This window comes from Lampris incognitus, chromosome 5, assembly GCF_029633865.1.
Source record: "Lampris incognitus isolate fLamInc1 chromosome 5, fLamInc1.hap2, whole genome shotgun sequence".
NCBI lineage: Eukaryota > Metazoa > Chordata > Actinopteri > Lampriformes > Lampridae > Lampris > Lampris incognitus.
In genome coordinates, this window is record NC_079215.1 from 34487603 (window position 1) to 34509783 (window position 22181).

Sequence of the window (22181 nt, forward strand, 5' to 3'; positions counted from 1 at the left end):
AACTGGTCACAATAAAAATAGAAAAAATATTCTTTCAATTCATTTTGGGTCTTAGATAATTGATTATCAGTTGCAAGTCATTGGCAAAACTCTGAAATGATGTGTCAGAATTGTGATGTCAAGGGTGGTTATGCGTGTATGAGTGTGTATGTTCTTTGTGTTTCTGTGTGTGTAATGCTTGGAGGTATACAATGAAAGGTCAAATATTGTTTGAGAGAGTATGACATTTACTTCAGTAATGCTATTTCTTCACATGTCTCTTTTCCACCTAACCCAGCTCTTTCCCTGCCCCCGTGTGAGGCAGACTAATGGAAACAACTAAAATGAAAATACTTCTTTGTAAAAGTCACTCAGTGGAATGAGGAAGTATAGCAAAGTATATAGAGGAAGAGGTTGGCAAAGAAGAAGTGGGATAGTCAGAGAGATGAAGAAAGTAGACAGGAGTACAAGGAGATGCAGCGTAAAGTAAAGAGAGAGGTGGCAAAGGTAAAGCAAAAGGCTGTGGTGAGTTATATGAGAGGTTAGACACTAAGGAAGGAGAAAAGGACTTGTACCGATTGGCTAGACAGAGGGACCGAGCTGGGAAGGATATGCAGCAGGTTAGGGTGATCCAAGGATAAAGTTGGAAATGTGCTGACGAGCGAGGAGAGTGTGCTGAGAAGGTGGAAGGAATACTTTGAGGGGCTGATGAATGAAGAAAATGAGAGCAAGAGTCAGTTGGATGATGTGGGGATAGTAAATCAGGAAGGGTGGTGGCTTAGCAAGGAGGAGGTGTGGGCAGCTATGAAGAGGATGAAGAGTGGAAAGGCAGTTGGTCCAGATGACATACCTGTGGAGGCATGGAGATGTTTAGAAGAGATGGCAGTGAGGTTTTTGACTAGATTGTTTAACACAATCTTGGAAAGTGAGAGGATGCCTGACGAGTGGAGAAGAAGTGTACCAATTTTTCAAGAATAAGGGCGATGTGCAGAACTAGCAACTACAGAGGTATAAAGTTGATCAGCCACAGCATGAAGATATGGGAAAGAGTAATAGAAGCTAGGTTAAGAGGAGAGGTGATGATTAGCGAGCAGCATAATGGTTTCATGCCATGAAAGAGCACCACAGATGCGATGTTTGCTTTGAGAATGTTGATTGAGAAGTATAGAGAAGGCCAGGAGTTACATTGTGTCTTTGTGGATTTAGAGAAAGCATATGACAGGGTGCCAAGAGAGGAGGTGTGGTATTGTATGAGGAAGTCAGGAGTTACAGAGAGTATGTAGGAGTGGTGCAGGATATGTATGAGGGAAGTGTGACAATGGTGAGGTGTGCGGTTGGAATGACAGATGGGTTCAAGGTGGAGGCGGGATTACATCAAGGATCGGCTCTGAGCCCTTTCTTGTTTGCAATGGTGATGGACAGGTTGATGGACAAGATCAGGCAGCAGTCTCCATGGATGATGATATTTGCGGATGACATTGTGATCTGTAGTGAGAGTAGGGTGCAGGTTGAGGAGAGCCTGGAGAGGTGGAGTTATGCACTGGAGAGAAGAGGAATGAAAGTCAGTTGTAGCAAGATGGAATACATATACATGAATGAGACGGAGGACAGTGGAATGGTCAGGATGCAAGGAGTAGAGGTGACGAAGGCGTATGATTTTAAATACTTGGGGTAAACTGTCAAAAGTAACGGGGAGTGCAGAAGAGAGGTGAAGAAGAGAGTGCAGGCAGGGTGGAGTGGGTGGAGATGAGTGTCAGGGGTGATTTGCGACAGAAGGTTACCAGCAGGAGTTAAAGGGGAGGGTTTACAAGATGGCTGTGAGACCAGCTATGTTATATGGTTTGGAGACAGTGGCAGTGATGAAAAGACAGGAGACAGAGCTGGAGGTGGCAGTTGAAGATGCTAAGATTTTCATTGGGAGTGACGAAGAAGGATAGGATTAGGAACGAGTATATTAGAGGGGCAACTCAGGTTGGACGGTTTGAATACACAGCAAGAGAGCTAAGGTTGAGATGGTTTGGACGTGTGGAGGAGAGCTGCTGGGTATATTGGGAGAAGGATGGTGAATATGGAGCTGCCAGGGAAGAGGAGAAGAGGAAGGCCAAAGAGGAGGTTTATGGATGTGGTGAGGGAGGACATGCAAGTGGCTGGTGTGACAGAGGAAGATGTAGAGGACAGGAAGAAATGAAAATGGATGATCCACTGTGGCGACCCCTAACAGGAACAGCCGAAAGTCATAGTAGTAGTAAAAGTCACTCACTCTGTTATTAAGAAAGTCAAAATTGGAGCTTTTGTAAAAACAAACCATAGCTGCAGAGGGTTTGTGTCTTTGTGTGTCCACGCATCTGTTCCTGTGTGCACGCTTGTTCACAAAACTTTCAATTCACACATAAGCCTGCTCTTTAATGTCTAGCTGTGCACATGCACTTTGTAACCTGTCCGGAACCTCTCTCTGCTAGTTTACAAATGTCCTGTCACACAGATGCAACTTGATTGATTGATTGATTGATTGACAGATGACAGGAAGAGACATGGGGGGGATTAGAATTCACTTTTAATCACTCTCTAATTCACCACCTGTCATGCCAAATGCTTGCTCACAGCAAAAATGTTGCTGGCATAAGCACTTTTTGAGGGCGAGTGCTGATGTTAGAATTTAAGGCACAAAACACATGCACAAATGCACATTCACAAATAGTTAAAATATGTGCTACAGGTCATGAGTATTAACTGGAAGAGGGTGAATAGTCACTGAAACCATGTGCATAGTGATCATGTCCTAGTGTAAAAAATGGTATGTCTATTCATTAGTATGTTTTGCCTTTCAAAGCAATACAAAAATAATTAATAATAATAATTAATACATTATTTAATAAAGTATCTCAAAATCAAGAAAAAACAAAATGTGTATGATTCCAACTCAAATTCAAATCAACATGTCCCTCAAATCCACCAATCCAGAGTGGCTTTCCCATGTCCAGCAAAAGAAAAGCTTTCAAACCTTACCAATATTATTTTCTGCATGATGTGGTTATATACCCCACAACTGTTTATGCCCTTCTCCACACTTGCCCCACATCAACTATGTGCTTTCAGCATTTCTTATTGACCTTTAAGGTCATACCAAATAAGTATATTTCTTAGTCTGACCAGCCAAATGTCATGGAACCAATTGGTGTGTGAAAGATTTACGTTTTGTTTCACACCTTTGTTTTTTTTCATTAGTAAATATAGGCAAGGACTATAGTTGATTAAAAAATTCAGACACAGTGCACACAATGACTCTGAAACCTGATAAACATGTTGGAGCTTCGTTTGAGACGTATAAACCAGAGTTGATCCAAATCCATTTTACAATGACCCAGTAGTAACAGCTGGGCTAAATTGTGGGTTCAGCAAATGAACTGCATCTGTATGCTAACACGTTTGCTGTAATGAGCTTTACAATTGCCTGCTGTGTGAAATGTGTTAACGGTATGTAGTATATCTGTGATAGGCGATGCAAAAAAGAAAGAAAAAAAACCCAATCAAAAGCGGAGAGAAAATGGCCCATCAATCAGACTGTGTGTGTGTGGGGGGGGGGGTGGGTAGCGACTGTATAAGAAAGCCCAAGGAATCTAATTTAGGGAGCTTTGCTACCTTCTACTGTTATTTTCTCTCTTGTCTTTTCTTACTGCCGCTTTTAGATTTGAAAGGCATGACTGCTCACTTTGTTATGTCTGCACACATCGACAGTGCTGCATTTGATTTGGTGCTGTTCTATTGTGCTGGGATCGATTGGTGATGCCTGCGGGCTCTCGGTTGTTTGATCGGGTCTGCCTGTGATGTTGTGTCAGTCTAAATAAAGAATGCAAGGTAGCGGTTGTGTCGAGCGACAGTGCTGTGTCCTGACGTGATTTCTAAATACAATACACTTGGCTTACAGATGTGCTCAGCTATGTTCGCAATTTGCACCTATATCATATCGTCTCATCACATGATCAAATAGAGACCCAAAATTGGACAATGACATTACCCAGCAATCATCATTGCATATCTGTATATGACAAAAATACCAAAGAAAATTTGTAAAAAAAATCAATTTATTTGACTAGTTTTTATAGTTTTTAAAATTTATGTAGAATAAGCACCAACTTTGGGGGTCATCCTGGGTCGTCCTCTATGTGTGGAGTTTGCATGTTCTCCTCGTGTCTGTGTGGGTTTCCTCTGGGTGCTCTGGTTTCTTTCAACAGTCCAACGACATGTTGGTCAGGTGAATTAGCCATACTAAATGGTCCCTAGGTGTGTGTGTGTGTGTGTGTGTGTGTGTGTGTGTGTGTGTGTGTGTGTGTGTGTGTGTGTGTGTGTGTGTGTGTGTGTGTGTGTGTGTGTGTGTGTGTGTGTGTGTGTGTGCGTGTGTGTGTGTGTGAGACCTGTGATGGCCTGGCGGCCTGTCCATGGTTTCTCCCTGCCTGCCACCACCCAATGACTGCTGGGATAGACTCCAGCATCCCCACGACTCTAAGAGCAGGATAAGCGGTTTGGATAATGGATGGATGGATGTTGAATAAGCATATAATTTTTTTATAGACAGACTTTTATACCAAACAAGAAAACCATGAAGGAGATGGGTTTGCCTTTCATGTGTTTTAACATGAGTTCTTCTTTGAACACCTGCATATTTCCGAGGTGGCAATCTGAATTATTTTCAATGTCTCGTTCTCTGCCCAACACATTGTTGGAGGGCCTGCTCTCTCTGCGCCCCCCCCCCCCCCCCACAGGCCCCAGTGTAATCGCGCAGCCTGCACTGTCTGTTTTTAACCCATTGGCAAGGAACTATACCACGTAGGGCAAGTAAGGGGTCCAGGGGCATCCTCACCTGCAAGATCTTTTTCACAAAACAGCTGTTAGATTTGCAGGGTCTGTGATTTTAGGGCGAAGAGGCAATGTGTTTTTTGTAGACATTGCTAGTTTAGGGTATAAGGTTATTTGGGGAAAGGATGCCCGAGTAGCGTAGCAGTCTATTCTGTTGCCTACTAACACCGGGATCACCGGTTCAAATCCCTGTGTTACCTCTGGCTTGGTCGGGCATCCATACAGACACAATTGGCTGTGTCTGTGGGTGGGAAGCCAGTGCCTCCTCTGGTCTGTCAGGGTGCCTGTTCAGGAGGTAGGGGGAACTGGGGGGAATAGTGTGATCCTCCTACGTGCTATGTCCCCCTGGCGAAACTCCTCACTGTCAGTTGAAAAGAAGTGGCTGGTGACTCCACATGTATCGGAAGAGGCATGTGGTAGTCTGCAGCCCTCCCTGGATCGGCGGAGGGGGTGGAGCAGTGACCGGGATGGCTTGGAAGAGTCGGTTAATTGGCTGGGTACAATTAGGGAGAAAGAGGGGGAGAAATAAAAAAAGGGGGGGGGGAAATCCCCCCAAAAAGAAGTTATTTGGGAGCCCTCCCTATATTTATATAATTATTCTCTGTAAAGGATAATTCCCTCTTCTTTTTTTTTTAAACAGGTCCTTTTTTCCCATCATTCAAACCAGTTATATCATTTTATTCATGTGGTGGATTTTATTATCCTTTAAATGGGCTTTTGCCCCAGCAACCTTTGGGAGGAATAAGCATAGGACAAATATTGGAGCAAACAGAGAATCTTTAATGCATCTGCAGATGGAGAGTCATATAGTCACAGAAGTCAGTCTGTGAGGATATGCTCTAACTTGAGCTGGAGGTAGTGGTTTTTTATTGAGCAGTCCATCGCGTCATACCCTATGTTCCTTGCATTAACCAAGGTGTTGTCTTACAAAGGAATGCAGGAAAACATCTACGTTAATCATGTTCTGTGTCTGGTGTGTGTCTGTGGGTCCGTTGCACCTGTCTTTGCTGTACCAGGCAGTTCCTGGGATGTGGCAACGGGGGAGGCAAGCATGATAGCAGTTGGTATGTGGCCCCATCGGAGGCAAGCATGATAACAGTTGGTATGTGTGTCTGCAGTGAGTGAGAAGTTTCATACACACAGAGAAGTGGAAAACTACAGAGTACATACGGAGTGCATGTGGAGTACATCACATTCACCAGCTTCATTGTGGAGACCTCTGACATGGGACCACCACTGTACACAGCTTTACAATGGCCTCTTACGGGGCCATGGAATGTGATCCTTAAACATGTCCTTTCAACAAGAAAAGAACTAAACAAAAATCTAGCCAAGTTACAGGAAATAAGTAGATCCTTAATTGGCAACTACTTCCTTGTGTTGGGGGGGGGGGGCACTGATATGTAGTCACCTGAGGCCAATATGGACTGAAGCAAAATGTCAATATTCAAGTCTTATTTGAAAGAAATTCATATTGTTCCAAAGGTTATCAAGTTAACACAATGTGTCTTACATCTTTAGCTATGTCATTTGATCTTCATTTTATTTTCCTCTCACAGCATAATTAAAACAAAAAGCCAACAAAGGAAGAGTGAGAGCTTGATTGTAATAGATAGTTTTTGATGTTGAAGAAATTTTCAAGTAGCACATTGTAAACAAGGGATCAAATAACTGTGTGTGTGTGTGTGTGTGTGTGTGTGTGTGTGTGTGTGTGTGTGTGTGTGTGTGTGTGTGTGTGTGAGTGAGTTGTGAATATCAAGAGAAGTTGACAGAAACATGTACATACACAAACACAGATAGACAGATAACAGGCAGTAACTGTAAGCTATGAGTCACCAAGGACTAGGCCTGAACTCAATCATTTGTCACCTTGACGATGCCAAACAACGAGGTAAACAGAGTACTCTAGTCATCACTAGGATTACAGCGTGTTATTGGCTTAGAGGCCCGCCCCCCATAATAACAATGCAAAAAACATGAATTAGATTTAACATGCAATCAGTCTGAAAAAGGCAGATTGGAAAGGAGATGCTCTCTGCAAGGGCAGAGTGAAGGTTTTATTGCACAGCTTATTCAAATGGGGAGTCATCAGCATTAACATTATCCTTCATTCTGCAGATTTTCCTTCACCTCTGTAATCCAATTTACATAACTGAACTCGTTATATGGGTCAAGCCATGTCATTACTTAGGCTAAAGAAAATAAACATGAATTTAGCGCTGAAATGATGTGATGATGTCAACAACATAAATTAATAGATTTACAAGTTTTTTAGTGGTGGTCTGACGGTTCACTGTTAATTTCAGAATCAAGACTATTGAATAGCCTAAATGTAATAATATATGACTTTTTTTTTTATTCTAATATTCTCAATGTGTCTCTTTCTCATGAAAACAAAATAAAGCTTTGTGATTTTTTTTTCTTAAACACGTTAATTTTATGTTGGAGCAATTGAGAAAAACACTTGACTAAATTGTTGGAAGTAATGATGTTTTTTTTTTATTATTTTCTGGCAAATCAATTGTTGGATTAATCAATCATAAGATGATTAATAGAATAATCAATAAAAATAGATGATAGTTGCAGCCCTACATACGTTATTTATTTAGTACATACATTATTTAGTACATACATATTTGGTATGTTTCTAAAATAGAACATATTTAGTATATTCAGTACATATTTAGTGCATAGTACATATTTAGTACATACATTATTTACTTAAGTTATTTGGCACAAAGGCGTGAATTAAACTCAGTTATTAAGGCTATATATAGTATATATACACTACCGTTCAAAAGTTTGGGATCACCCAAACAATTTTGTGTTTTCCATGAAAAGTCACACTTATTCACCACCATATGTTGTGAAATGAATAGAAAATAGAGTCAAGACATTGACAAGGTTAGAAATAATGATTTGTATTTGAAATAAGATTTTTTTTACATCAAACTTTGCTTTCGTCAAAGAATCCTCCATTTGCAGCAATTACAGCATTGCAGACCTTTGGCATTCTAGCTGTTAATTTGTTGAGGTAATCTGGAGAAATTGCACCCCACGCTTCCAGAAGCAGCTCCCACAAGTTGGATTGGTTGGATGGGCACTTCTTTGAGCAGATTGAGTTTCTGGAGCATCACATTTGTGGGGTCGATTAAACGCTAAAAATGGCCAGAAAAAGAGAACTTTCATCTGAAACTCGACAGTCTATTCTTGTTCTTAGAAATGAAGGCTATTCCATGCGAGAAATTGCTAAGAAATTGAAGATTTCCTACACCGGTGTGTACTACTCCCTTCAGAGGACAGCACAAACAGGCTCTAACCAGAGTAGAAAAAGAAGTGGGAGGCCGCGTTGCACAACTGAGCAAGAAGATAAGTACATTAGAGTCTCTAGTTTGAGAAACAGACGCCTCACAGGTCCCCAACTGGCATCTTCATTAAATAGTACCTGTTAGAGCCTGTTTGTGCTGTCCTCTGAAGGGAGTAGTACACACCGGTGTAGGAAATCTTCAATTTCTTAGCAATTTCTCGCATGGAATAGCCTTCATTTCTAAGAACAAGAATAGACTGTCGAGTTTCAGATGAAAGTTCTCTTTTTCTCGCCATTTTGAGCGTTTAATTGACCCCACAAATGTGATGCTCCAGAAACTCAATCTGCTCAAAGAAGTGCCCATCCAACCAATCCAACTTGTGGGAGCTGCTTCTGGAAGCGTGGGGTGCAATTTCTCCAGATTACCTCAACAAATTAACAGCTAGAATGCCAAAGGTCTGCAATGCTGTAATTGCTGCAAATGGAGGATTCTTTGACGAAAGCAAAGTTTGATGTAAAAAAAATCTTATTTCAAATACAAATCATTATTTCTAACCTTGTCAATGTCTTGACTCTATTTTCTATTCATTTCACAACATATGGTGGTGAATAAGTGTGACTTTTCATGGAAAACACGAAATTGTTTGGGTGATCCCAAACTTTTGAACGGTAGTGTATATATATATATATATATATATATATATAGAGAGAGAGAGAGAGAGAGAGAGAGAGAGAGAGAGAGAGAGAGAGAGAGAGAGAGAGAGAGAGAGAGAGATGTGATAACAACTTTAACCAACAGCCACAGCAAGCCCACCCACACATGTACCTTAGAAATAAATGAGAGTTGGGGGCAACAATTTTAATGTATTTTCTATCAATCACTAGAAAGGATGGCTTTGAAAATATGAGTCTGAAGCTGAGATATGGAAAGATCTCAAACAGTGACTGCCTAACAATGCTGCTAACAAAGTAATTAAGAGGAATCCACCTTACACAAGGGGCATTAGCCATAACTGTTTAGTCATTAAGCTAATAGAGGCAATCTGTTCATTTATAGCACCTGCAAGCTTTTTGGGCACAATCATGTTGTGTCACCAGGTCAACTGCCAGTATTGGGGATTATTGGCTTATTGCTAACTGGCTGGAGAGAATTTGCAGCATAAATGAGCAGTATCTGTGAGCCCATGGGAGGACTGCACCCAAAGGCAACAATGTTAGATTGCTTTTCCCTCCACTGTGGGCAGCTACCTTTTTTTCAGTGCAACAGCCTCCAAAAGTAAAAATGAAATGATCTTAAGGTTTATATAACACAACACGAAGACCATATATGTTTCTGTTTGACAAAGGATCACTTCTGCCCTGGTGTAGCAGTAGCCTGCCGGGAGCTCTGTTTGTCCAACATCAATGTCACGTGTCAAATACCGTTCTCAGCTAGTCGACCCAGGCCATAGTTCATAAACTGGTTGTTGTTTCCATCACTTTCTCCCTTTTTTATTCTTATATCGAAAATCTTTATGAGGAATTTTAAGACATCCATCCATCCATCCATTATCTTAACCGCTTATCCTGCTCTCAGGGTCGCGGGGATGATGGAGCCTATTCCAGCTGTCATTGGGCGGCAGGTGGGGAGACACCCTGGACAGGGCACCAGGCCATCACAGGGCCGACACGCACACACACATACACACACACACACACACACACACACACACACACACACACACACACACACACACACACACACACACACACACACACACACACACACACACATTCATTCCTAGGGACAATTTAGTATGGCCAATTCACCTTACCTACATGTCTTTGGACTGTGGGAGCCAACCGGAGCCCCCGGAGGAAACCCACGCAGACGTGGGGAGAACATGCAAACTCCACACAGAGGGCGACTCGGGATGGCCCACCAAGGTTGGACTACCCTGGGGCTCGAACCCAGGACCTTCTTGCTGTGAGGCCACCACACTAACCACTGAGCCACCGAATTTGAAGACATTAACATATAAATCCTCTAAGTTTTGTGTTGTTTTTTCAGTGACTAGGCTATGTTTTTGTAGTCCAAATTAAAACAACAAATGTCAAAATGCTTGATCTGGGCTCGTCTCCCAGTCTTCTCAGAGTCAGAATGCCAGATCTGTCAGCCGTTTCCTCAAAGAGAAAACAGGATTTGTCATGACAATGTGGATATACATAATCGTTGATCAAATAAAGTGTGATCAATGACAACTTTAGAAACACTTGAATGTTTCATCTCTGAAGAGGGAATTGATTCCCATGGAAGCCTTGCTTGTGGTAACAGTATGGGAAGAACAAAGTTAATGAGGTGTCTTTAGGTCAGTTGAGATTTCCATTTACTTAAACATGTAAATGAGCTGCAAATCATAGGGAAGGATGCACTTTGGATGTTATGCTTTGATGATATGCTTTCTCTGTATAACCTTGTTTCATTTTGTGCTTCATGTGTGTAATCCAAGTCAAAAGCCTTGTATATGCAAACTTATGAAAGCAAGACAAACAGATTCTCACTCTATTTTTTTTACATGTCTCTATTCATGTCAGTGCATTCAACAGCCTTCCCTCTACTGAGTACATTATTTTATACATCATCAGCTTGAGCACTAAATGTGATTCAGATGTATTGTTCAGGATATTTGTAGCTCAGTAAAAAAATTACTGAAACCAAGGTCAGAGAGGGTAGACTATTGCCTAAACTGGATATTCCCAGACCATATGCTGCCACCACCCCCTCTAGAGCCTCTGAGAAAGAAACTTCACATTTTCTCAGTTGCTTCTGTCAAAGCGATTGCAGCAGTAGCATATTTCCATGTCATCAACAGAGAAGGAGCATGTCACACTGGATTTATCCTTGGTAAGGCGAAGCTAGCTTCACAAGCTGTTCATACCATTTCTAGACTTGAACTGGGCACCGCTGTTCTAGCTGTAGAGATAGCGTAGATGGTCCCAAGTGAACTGGAATTCAGCTCAGATGCCATGGAGTTCTACACATATAGCAGAGTCGTCCTGGGATATATCTATAACCAGACAAGACATTTCTGCGTGTACATCAGTAACAGAGTGCAGCATATCAGGAAGGTCTCAGGCCAAGTGCAATGGCATTATTTCTCAATGACGCGTAACTCTGCAGAGCACATCACTCGCACCATGCCAGCAGCTCTGTTAAGCACTACCAGCTGCCCCCCAGGAACTGCTTTCCTGTCATGAACTGAAAAAGAACCATCTCTGGAAGAGAAGAGATTCAACCTCATCAATCCAGACATAGATATGGACATTTGTTCTCTCACCACCACTCTATCTACTGAGAGCTCTTATCTAGGATTCCAACACTTCAAACGATTTTCTTCATGGAGGAGAGCCATAGCTTCTCTCATACACATCATCCAGTCTTATAAGGTGATAGATGGTCAGGACAGAACCTGCAGAGCACGGCACCACTGACCAAGGCCTCGCACAGTGGAGGAACTGTTGCAAGCAGAGGCAGTGATAATCAAGAGTGTGCAGAGAAAAGCTTACAAAGAAGAACTTGCCTGTATTGCCAATGGAAAATACATTCCAAGGAACAGTGACTGAAAAAAAAAAAACCAAAGCCTTACCTGGCTTACAGAAGCCTTCTCAGGATTAGAGGCTGTCTTAAGCATGCAGCTCTAGACTTCAAAGATAATTTCTCTGTGATTATTTCAGGCTGCAGCCATGCCACAAAACTACTTGTGGAACACTACCATGATCGAGTCAAGCATCAGGGTCATGTGTTCACAGAAGCCACTGTTTGCACTGCAGGGTATTGGATTGTTGGTGTTTGGAAGAGTATCAACAGCATCCTTCACAAATGTGTGATATGCAAAAAGCTTTGTGGGAAATTAACTGAGCAGAAGATGGCAGACTTACCCATCGATCACCTGAACACTGAATTACGTATGTTGGGCTGGACATGTTTGGCTCCCGGACAGTCATCACAAGACATAAGTGAGGAGGGCAGGCACAAAGCAAGAGACATGCCATTCTCTTCACCTGTATTAGCACTTGTGTAATACACATGGAGCTGATTGACTGCATGGATTCATCCACCTTGATAAATGCCTTGAGAAGGTTTTTTGCTCTGCGAGAATCTGCCTAGCAGATTTGCTCAGATTGCGAGACCAACTTCATAAGAGCCTGTCAGGAGCTGGAAATCCTGCTAACTGCTAACTGATCCCTGTGAATCCAGATTGAGGATTGAGGAGCTTAGTGAAAAGGGCTGTTCATGGGTCTTCAATCCACCTCATGCAACTCACAAGGGAGGAGCCTGGGAGCGGACGATAGGTGTCTCCAGACGCATACTAGATTCCATGTTGCAGCCGAAAAGGCTACCTTGCTTGAAACATGATGTGCTGTCTACCCTGATAGCAGAGGTCACAGGAATCATCAGTTCAAGACCTCTTACTCCTATCTCAAAAGACCCAGACTCACCTTTCTTGTTGACACCAGCCGTGTTCCACACTCAAAAGGTCTGCACTCTTCCACCTCCAGGAAACTTTAAGGAATCTGACCTCCAAAGACAACAATGGAGGCAGGTGGAGCATCTTGCCAACACCTTCTGGAACAGGGGTGGGCAATCTTATCCAGAAAGGGCCAGTGTGGGTGAAGGTTTTTGTTCCAACCAAACAATTACACACATGTGTCTTCTAATCAAGTTCCTCAGCAAAGACTCTACTGGTAGATTAGTGGGATCAAGTGTGTAACTGTTTGGTTGGAACAAAAACCCTCACCCACACTTGCCCTTTCTGGATAAGATTGCCCACCCCTATTCTAGATCATATAGTGGCATGGATATTTGGCAAAACTTCAGAGACGAAGCAAATGGCAAGAGGAACGACAAAACCTGAAGAATGGTGATGTGACCATTCTTAAATATGCTCAAGCCAAGTGCAACGAATGGCCCATAGCCCTTGTGACCAAGGCATTTGCTTGCAGTGATGGAAGAGTCAGAAAGGTCAAGCTCAAGGTCGCAAGACATGGGACAGTAAAGACATTCCTCACACCTGCTTCAGAAACAGTTCTTCTTATGTCAACCAAGGACTGATATTTTGAAGTCTTTGCTGTGGACATTCCCTATAATTTCAGTTAATTTGCGGTATCTGATTAATACCAGGCGGGGAATGTCATGGCACACATTCTGTGGCCTTCAAATTCATATTCTTTAGCACCCCTTGTCACAGGTTGTTGTAAAAATTATAACTTTTAAGTGTTTTCGTAGTGGTCAATTCAGCTCATGTGACTCAGGTTAAACGTCAACCAGGAAACGACTGCAGTTTTGCAAGAATTTCTCCATGCGGTCAGACAGAAAGCTCCCTTTTCCTTAACATGTGTGCCTTAGAAAGCATTTGCTTGTAAGTTTTGCTCTTTTTTCTGTGTTTTTGTGCAAATGTACAAATAATTTGGAATCCATACGTTTGTTTTAAAAACAAACTACTTTGTGATAATTTCATTTGCTAAGGTTAAAAATGCTAAACTAAGCTAACTGTAGCTTCTTGTCATAGCTAGTGCGTGGAGGCAATTTGCAATGATAATTCATTTGTGCTGTATTTCGCAAACAGTTTGTAATCAAAGCATTGTAACTTTGTATTTATTTCACTTTTACAAAAAAGGAAACCATCCCTGAGACCCTGACAGCAGGATAAGCGGTTTGGATGATGGATGGATGGATGAAAAAAAAAGACAATGAAGAAAAGAGTACTCAGTGAAACAACTTAACTTTACTCCCATGTTCGACTTTCTCTGAATCATGTTTGTTAGCTGTCAGCTTGTACGTAGATGAAACACGTGTCAAATGCAAAATAATTGGTCTGAGTTTTGTTCATTAGCACTTTGTGTATATCCACAAATAAAAAATGAAGGAATTTGTGTCCAACTTGAAAGATATCCAAGCAATGCTGTCACTAGTAGACACGGGGAGAGAGATGAAAGTGAAACTGGATTTGTTTTTTGTTTTTTCAGTTTCCATTACAGTTTTCATTCCATTGCACTAATGACTTGAAATGTTGCAATAGAGTATGCAGCGAACCCCATGCAACAACCATTTGTATGTACAGATCTGTTGGTAGAGTGTCCTTGCTAATTAATAAATATTGTGACTTTCAGCAAGTTTCTCTTAATTTGGATGTTATTCTGTTCAATCAAAATTGAATGTGTTCAGATACACACAGTAATTCTGTTCGTCAGTCACATCTTTCAAAGAAGGAAATGTCCATAAATAGTCTTACCTCAATGAAACATTTAAACTGAGGCATAAGATGAATTGAAAGCCAAAATGACCCGACTCAGGATAATAATAATAATAATTTTGTCAGTTCTTAGAAAATCCTCTGAATACCTGTCAAGGATTAGTGAAGATGCAAACAGAAGGAATAGGGGTAAAATGACCAGACAAAGCTCATGCACACTTTGCTCTCACATAACGGGGACTGGTGAGACTAGCATTCTTCTTCTTTAACCTTTTCGTGAAGTTTTGTATTTTTTTTTACCTAGGTAATGGGAGAAACAATGTTTTCTGAAATTTTCAGACTTTTTTTTTTACATTTTTTTCTTCATTTTTAATACAGAACACTTAAAAGTAGCTGTCATTAAAAGCGCTAACAATGCTAAGTGAAGTTTCACTCAGAGGTATGGCACATTAAAGCAGGAGTGTAAATCAATTGTGGTGAACATTTTTAAACTTCAAAAGCTCAGGGAACACAAGGCTTTTCTTCAATTTAATGTTGCATGTCTGCTTGTATTTCTTGGAATATTATGGTAGAAGGTTTCATACAGCCTACTTTTTTGTTTTCCAGACCACTGGCATGCACAGACTGAAGCAAAGACACGGGCTGAAGCAAAAAAGAAAAAAGAAAAAAGGAAAAAAATGCTCTTCTATAGAGAAGAAATCAGGGCCCTCTAGACCCTCAGAGTGGGCCTAAGTTATTCTGAAAAAATATTTTAAAATTCATCAGTTCTAATTATATCTTGTCAATTCATAATTTGACAATCAACATCTAAACAAAATATTTCTGAGGAAATAAACCCTTCAAACCTGCCTATTCATTTCGTGTTTGAATGTGAAAGGTTAAATGAAAGAAGCCCCTTTATCTTCCTATCAGAATTTTGCTGCCTCTGCAGTTGCTGGTAAGAAAATGCTATGCTTTCAGCTCTGATTGGTGGTTCAGCTATACTTTTGCAGAGGTCTGCACAATAGAGTAATTTTAAATGACAGTAAAATCAACCAGTCATATGCCTCTAAACGGGTGGGCTTTGTTATTGTTCCGCCCGCTGTAGGGGGACACGAATCACAAGCTAGCGTTAAAAAAAGAAAGAAACACCGCTTAACAAACTAGCTAGCAAGGTAGCCTGTTGGTTGATAAAATCCGCAAGTAAGGTTACTGTTAGTGCGGAGGACACCATTGCGAATGCATTATCCACGCCGTTTTCAAGATTAACTTTTAATGAAAAGTTTGAGTTAAATGGCAAAGGAAGACTTACACAAGACTTACAACTTACACAAACTGTTTCTGTTACTCAAAATCTAGCAGGCCACCACCACTGTTTAGCATATGTTAAGGTTTTTTTGGGGAAAATGGTCATTTTGCTGAATTACCAGTCAATCTATAACTTTACCAACTCAGCGGTCATTATGCATATTGTAACGTGCATGGATAACAAGACACGCTGGCCGCTGGCTCGCGGGTCTGACCCTTTAGTCGAGCGGTTAGTGATGTCTCCTGCGGTGCGGGCGATACAGGTTCGCTTCCCGGCCGCGGCAGTTCCTGTGGTTGCGTTGTCCCCCAAATTCGCTACAATATATATATATATATATATATATATATACACTACCGTTCAAAAGTTTGGGATCACCCAAACAATTTTGTGTTTTCCATGAAAAGTCACACTTATTCACCACCATATGTTGTGAAATGAATAGAAAATAGAGTCAAGACATTGACAAGGTTAGAAATAATGATTTGTATTTGAAATAAGATTTTTTTTACATCAAACTTTGCTTTCGTCAAAGAATCCTCCATTTGCAGCAATTACAGCATTGCAGACCTTTGGCATTCTAGCTGTTAATTTGTTGAGGTAATCTGGAGAAATTGCACCCCACGCTTCCAGAAGCAGCTCCCACAAGTTGGATTGGTTGGATGGGCACTTCTTTGAGCAGATTGAGTTTCTGGAGCATCACATTTGTGGGGTCGATTAAACGCTAAAAATGGCCAGAAAAAGAGAACTTTCATCTGAAACTCGACAGTCTATTCTTGTGCTTAGAAATGAAGGCTATTCCATGCGAGAAATTGCTAAGAAATTGAAGATTTCCTACACCGGTGTGTACTACTCCCTTCAGAGGACAGCACAAACAGGCTCTAACCAGAGTAGAAAAAGAAGTGGGAGGCCGCGTTGCACAACTGAGCAAGAAGATAAGTACATTAGAGTCTCTAGTTTGAGAAACAGACGCCTCACAGGTCCCCAACTGGCATCTTCATTAAATAGTACCTGTTAGAGCCTGTTTGTGCTGTCCTCTGAAGGGAGTAGTACACACCGGTGTAGGAAATCTTCAATTTCTTAGCAATTTCTCGCATGGAATAGCCTTCATTTCTAAGAACAAGAATAGACTGTCGAGTTTCAGATGAAAGTTCTCTTTTTCTGGCCATTTTTAGCGTTTAATTGACCCCACAAATGTGATGCTCCAGAAACTCAATCTGCTCAAAGAAGTGCCCATCCAACCAATCCAACTTGTGGGAGCTGCTTCTGGAAGCGTGGGGTGCAATTTCACCAGATTACCTCAACAAATTAACAGCTAGAATGCCAAAGGTCTGCAATGCTGTAATTGCTGCAAATGGAGGATTCTTTAACGAAAGCAAAGTTTGATGTAAAAAAAATCTTATTTCAAATAAAAATCATTATTTCTAACCTTGTCAATGTCTTGACTCTATTTTCTATTCATTTCACAACATATGGTGGTGAATAAGTGTGACTTTTCATGGAAAACACGAAATTGTTTGGGTGATCCCAAACTTTTGAACGGTAGTGTATATATATAATAGACCACTGTGCCAGTCTAATTAACAATATTACGTATTAACAATATTGCTTGTTTGTGGTGGTGGATTTCCAAATTGTCGTGGTCGCTGTACACTGTCCATGTTCCTGAAGTGTCTGTCTCTAATGGTTGTGCCGTCATGATGTACGTAACATTTTGTTGGTTTTGTGTGGTAGGGGGGTGGGGGTGGCTGTCGTTTTGCACCCCAGCCCTTTGTAGCCATATTCCGCTGAATTGCACAAGCAGTTTGTGTGATGATTCGATTATTTGTAAGTATAATTTCCATTTTGTTTAGAAAAGCGGTGGGCAGTGTTATCCAGAAAGGGCAGGTGTGGGTGCAAGTTTTTGTTCCAACCTAGCAATTACACACCTGTGTCTCCTAATCAAGATCCTCAGCAAAGACTCTACTGGTTGATCAGTGGGATCAGATGTGTAACTGCTTGGTTGGAACAAAAACCTGCACGCACATCGGCCCTTTCTCGATAACATTGCCCACCCCTGGTTTAGAAATTAGCTGTTTTTTTGTTTTGGCGATAACTCTAAATCTTTCCATACTGTTTGCTTGTTGCATTGGACTGACGAGCAATTTGATTTTTCTTTAAAAGCCGGAATTGTCATGTGTAACTTTTGCAGTACTATAGGAGAGGACACAGTAAGCTGGGCTGGTAGTTTCCTTTTTTCCTGACAAAGGAAGGGGGTTCAGAGGGCCAAGGTTTAAGAGTCAGGATTTGCTATGCGTGAGTTAGCTATACCATAACATCTCAACAGAGGAGGAGGAGCTAAGTGAAACCGAGGGTGAGATATATTCTGTTTTGATATAACTGACTGCTGTTTTGCATGGCTGACTACTGTTTTGCTGTGGTTTTACTGAGGCTGATTGCTGTTTTGATGTAACTGACTGCTGTTTTGCTGTGACTGACTGCTGTTTTGATGTGGCTGACTGCTGTTTTGCTGTGGCTGACTGCTGTTTTGCTGTGGCTGACTGCTGTTCTGATGTGGCTGACTGCTGTTTTGGTGTGATTGACTGCTGTTTTGATATAGCTGACTGCACTTTTGCTATATCTGGCTGCTATTTTGATATGGCTGGCTGCTGTTTCGATATAGCTGACTGCTGTTTTGCTATGGCTGACTGCTGTTTTGCTATGGCTGACTGCTATTTTACTATGGCTGACTGCTGTTTTGCTATATCTGACGGCTGTTTTGATGTAGCTGACTGCTGTTTTGGAGTAACTGACTACTGTTTTGATGTAACTGACTGCTGTTCTGATATGGCTGACTGCTGATTTTCTATATCTGGCTGCTGTTTTGGTGTGGCTGACTGCTGTTTTGCTATAGCTGACTGCTGTTTTGCTATAACTGACTGCTGGTTTGCTATATCTGTGCATTTTAACTTCTGGAGTGATTCTGAATTGCTGGTTCATCTAGAATAGAGTAGGTATCATCTTTCTTGCTGTTGGTCTTATTCCAGCTGCTTGAGTATTAGCGCTTTTTTCTATAGGTCTGCTGCTTGTTCCTAGTGGGAACTAGTGGGATCTTATTCTAGCTGTAGCTGTTTTTCACCTAGTGTGTCCTTAAATATTTCTTGTTACCAAGCTGTTTTGACTTAGTTATCCTTTTAGATATACCTCACTGCTGTTTTGATATAACTGACTGCCGTTTTGATATAATTGACTACTGTTTTGATATAACTGACGGCTGTTTTGCTATAACTGACTGCTTCTTTGATATATTTGACTGCTGTTTTGCTATATCTGAGTGCTGTTTTACATGGCAGAATGCTGATTTGCTGTGCCTGACTGCTGTTTTGATGTAACTGACTGCTGTTTTGATGTGGCTGACTGCTGTTTTGATGTAACTGACTACTGTTTTGATGTAACTGACTGCTGTTTCGATGTAACTGACTGCTGTTTTGCTGTATCTGGCTGCTGTTTTGATATGGCTGGCTGCTGTTTCGATGTAACTGACTGCTGTTTCGATGTAACTGACTGCTGTTTCGATGTAACTGACTGCTGTTTCGATGTATCTGACTGCTGTTTCGATGTAACTGACTGCTGTTTTGATGTAACTGACTGCTGTTTTGCTGTATCCTGCTGCTGTTTTGATGTAGCTGACTGCTGTTCTGATATGGCTGACTGCTGTTTTGCTATATCTGGCTGCTGTTTTTGGTGTGGCTGACTGCTGTTTTGATAAAGCTAACTGCTGTTTTATATCCGTGCATTTTAACTTCTCGAGTGATTCTGAATTACTGGTTCATCTAGAATAGAGTAGGTATCACCTTTCTTGCTTAACAAGTTGCTATTAGTATTATTCCAGCGGTTTGATTATTAGTGCTTTTCTCTAAAGGTCTGCTGCTGGTTCCTAGTGGGATCTTATTCTCGCTGTAGCTGTTTTTCACATAGTGTGTCCTTAAATATTTCTTGCTGCCTAGCTGTTTCGACTTAGTTATCCTTTTAGATACATCTGGCTGCTGTTTTGATATAACTGACTGCTGTTTTGACATCATTGACTGCTGTTTTGATATAACTGACTGTTTTGATATAACTGTTTGCTGTTTTGCATAACTTACTGCTGTTTTGATATAACTGACTGCTGTTTTGATATAATTGACTGCTGTTTTGCTACATCTGACTGCTGTTTTGATATAACTGTTTGCTGTTTTGCATAACTGACTGCTGTTTTGATATAACTGACTGCTGTTTTGAAATATATGTGCATTTTAACTTCTGGAGTGATTCTGAATTGCTGGTTCGTCTAGAATAGAGTAGGTATCATCTTTCTTGCTTAACAAGTTGCTATTAGTCTTATTACAGCTGCTTGAGTATTAGTGCTTTTCTCTTTAGGTCTGCTGCTGGTTCCTACTGGGAACTAGTGGGATCTTATTCTAGCTGTAGCTGTTTTTCACCTAGTGTGTCCTAATATATATTTCTTGTTGCCAAGCTGTTTTGACTTAGTTATTCTTTTAGATTATGAATATACGTATTCCTTGGTAGCTTGCTGTTTGCAGTTTTAATAGTTCTGTGTGAGGTTTGATAGCGTTTTACATAAGTGACCATTTCCTGGTCAATAGGCCTAGTTTTAGTTTAGCTCTTTGGCCAATTGGGTGTTAAGTGGCCAGGGTGTGGCCTGCACTGCTGACAGACAATTAGCAATCAGTGTTCTTTAAGTCACTGCTTCCAAGTGTAGCATCAGGCAAACAAGCTGAGGGCAAACAGGTCTAGGTTGAACAAAGGCTAGAGTGAACAAAGGCAAGTGTGCCTTTTTCAAGCCAAGACTTCATCAAGCAAGGACTGCACTTTTTGGAAATGGTCAATCATCTGTATTTTGTGTACCTATGTGTTTCCTTCACATTCCAGTCCTTTCCTCCTCCCAGGGCTGGCACAGATGTTGGGTCACTCCTAGGTGCTGTGACCCTACCAATCTCATATGTCCCACTCTCTCTACTCACGGTGAGCAAGTGGTGATGGGAGGGCTCTGGAATTGCCAGTTTGCGGTGCCGAAAGCTGAGTTTATCTCAGGTTACGCATCTTTGCTCTCCCTCAACTTTCTTGATCTAGCTGAGACCTGGATCATGCCAGAAAACATTACCACACCTGCAGCTCTATCCGATTTGTACTCTTTTTCTCACACTCCCTGAGGTGGGGGTGGTGGTACTGGCCTGCTAATCTCCCCGAAAGGGAAATACTCTCTTGTTTCCATTCCACAATTTTCTCCGCCCTCTTTTGAATTTCATATTGTTACTGTCTCTTATCAAGGTCAAACTCACCATTGTGGTTGTGTACCGCGCACCAGGCCCCCTTGGCGAGTTTCTGGAGGAGCTTGACGCACTTGTCTCGCACTTCCCTGTTGATGACTCTGCACTTATCGTTTTCGGTGACTTCAACATCCACATTGACAAGCTACATCCTCTTTTCTCTTTCCTCTCCTTCTTTGACCTTCACCTCTCACCCTCTCCTCCTACCCACAAGTCCGACAACCAGCTGGACCTTATCTTTACTAGACACTGTCCTATTTCCAATCTCTCTGTTACTCCCCTCCAGCTCTTTGACCACTATTTCATGTCCTACTCTCTTCTCCCCCTCAGCCCCTCCCCCTACCCTCATGGTTTCCACCCGTAGACACCTGCACTCTCTCTGCCACTGATCTTTCTTCCTCTGTTACCTCTATCCTCCCTACACCTGATTATTTCTCTCTCCTACCCCCTGACACTACTACAGATCTTCTTCTATCTACCCTCTCCTCTTCTCTGGACAATCTCTTCCCCTCATCTCCAGGCCTGCATGCCCAACTCCACCTGTCCCTTGGCTGTCTGACTCAATACATACTGACAGATGAAGCCTAAGAGTGGCAGAATGCAAATGGAGAAAAGGCAAACTCCCAGAGGAACTTCTCAACTTCCAATCTCTTCTTTCCACTTTCTCCTCCTCCTTTTCTACTGCTAAAGCTGCCTTCTATCGCTCTAAAATCCTATCCTCTGCCTCCAATCCTAAGAAACTCTTTGAAACCTTCTCTACACTTCTTCAACCTCCTCCTCCTACTTCCTCCCTTCTCCCTGATGACTTCACTAACTTCTTTGACAAGAAGGTAAAAGACATCAGATCCTCCTTTTCTCACCACCAGGTTAGCACTCCTTGTACTAGCCAACCCTCTGCACCCCCCCTCACCTCTCCATGTCCCACCCTATTCCACCTCGCTCCCCTCTCCCTCGACGAGGTCTTCAACCTCATCATATCCAGTCGCCCCACCACATGCTCCGTTGACCCGGTCCCCTCCCTTCTCCTTCAGTCTATAGCACCTGATCTCCTCCCCTTTCTAACCCACTTCATCAACACCTCCCTCCAGGCAGGATGCTTTCCATCTGCCTTCAAGACTGCTAGAGTCACCCCCCTTCTCAGGAAACCATCACTTAACCCTTCTGGCATCAAAAACTACAGACCGGTTTCCCTTCTACCATTTCTATCCAAAACT